Source organism: Colobus angolensis, unplaced genomic scaffold (assembly GCF_000951035.1).
Source record: "Colobus angolensis palliatus isolate OR3802 unplaced genomic scaffold, Cang.pa_1.0 Scaffold47, whole genome shotgun sequence".
In the NCBI taxonomy this organism is placed as follows: domain Eukaryota; kingdom Metazoa; phylum Chordata; class Mammalia; order Primates; family Cercopithecidae; genus Colobus; species Colobus angolensis.
In genome coordinates, this window is record NW_012118154.1 from 1,846,572 (window position 1) to 1,848,363 (window position 1,792).

Genomic DNA, 1,792 nt, shown 5'->3' on the forward strand with positions numbered 1-1,792 from the left:
AGTAGAGACGGGGTTTCACTGGGTTAGCCAGGATGGTCTCGATCTCCTGACCTTGTGATCCGCCCGTCTCGGCCTCCCAAAGTGCTGGGATTACACGGTTGCTTGAGCCACTGCACCTGGCCAGGAATTTCACAAGATAATATCATTGCTTAAGGCAAGGACCGGCCTTTTTCACTTCTTTTGTGGTGGAGTGTCATCAGTTAAGGCGAGGCAGGGCATTTGCACTTCTTTTGTGATTCTTCAGTTACTTCAGGCCATCTGGGTGTATACGTCCAAGTCGCAGGGGATGCGATGGCCTGGCTTGGGCTCAGAGGCCTGACACCTCCCACCTCGGCCATCCAAAGTGATGGGATTACAGGCGTGGGCCTTTTCTGAGTGGCACTGTCTATACTCTTTATCCCCTTGCCTTGTCTTATTTTTCTCCCTGACTCTTCCATCCATGCTTGGGGGATCCACCATTAAAATGCAGACTCCTTGAGGGCAGAGACATGTCTCTTCTGTTTACCCCGTTACTTATCTCCAGGGCCCAGAACAGTGTCCAGCACATAGTAGTGCTCAGTAAACATTTTCTGAGTGAATGATGGTGCTTTTCCTTCCCCCTCCCCCCTTTTAGTGATTAATATGCATGGATTTCTCATCAAAGAGCAGATTGTGTGAAACCCACAGAGTGCTTGACTCTTGCGTGGCTCAGAACTCATTATCTTCCAGCAGCAAGTTGAGAAATTCTTGGACAGAGATTTAAACAAACGCTCAAGTTGCCGCTTTGACCTGACTAACCTTCCGGTGAGTTGAGAGTCATAAACCATTATTGTCTCTGCAGGCGGGGAGTACTGCAGGCGTCTCTTGGCACCTAGCGCCTCTGTCTGAATTAGTAGCTCATTCTCTCTATCTGATGCTCGGCCAGGAATGGGAGAGTTTACACTTCCCTGTGTGAACTTGCTCTTGGCATCTTTAATGGTGTTCTGTGACCACAGAGACACACTCAGAATCAGAGAATCAGAAGGCATTTGTTGGTTTGGTTTTAGAGCCCAGAAAAACCAGTGAATGAAAAAGACAGGCCCAGGATGGTGTGTGGGCCAGCTGGGAGGGCCCAGACCATTGCCCAGGACCCGACTCTTCACCTGGTGTTTTCCCATTGCTCTGGGCTGGGAGCCATGACCCTGGCCCCACAAAACTCAGTTTGTGCCTCCCCAATATGCCTGTAACAGGCACAGGGCTATCTTTCCCCTGTTTTCACTGCCCCTCCCTTAGGTGGGCTAGTTGGATGGTGTAAGATGATTCCCCATTCTCAGAGTTTCTGTGCTCATCCCTGCCACTTGGCAGCTGTGGCTTCTCATGAAATTTATGCAGGAAATGTTTTTTTAGTCATAGTCAAATACACAAAACATTAACTTGACAATATTAACCATTTTGTTTTTTTGAGATGGAGTTTGGCTCTTGTTGCCTAGGCTGAAGTGTAATGGTGCAATCTTGGCTCACTGCAACCTCCGCCTCCCGGGTTCAAGCGATTCTCCTGCCTCGGACTCTCAAGTAGCTGGGCTCACTGGCATGTGCCACCACACTTGGCTAATTTTTGTGTATTTTTAGTAGAAACAGGGTTTCACCATGTTGGCCAGGCTGGTTTCAAACTCCTGACCTCAAGTGATCTGCCCACCTTGGCCTCCCAAAGTGCCAGGATTACAAGCATAAGCCACCACGACTGGCCTCAAGATACATTTTCACTGGGATGTCAAACCTCTACATTTCCCCAGTTGATGAAAAAGACCTTAGTGGGTTTAGGCACTCAGAAACT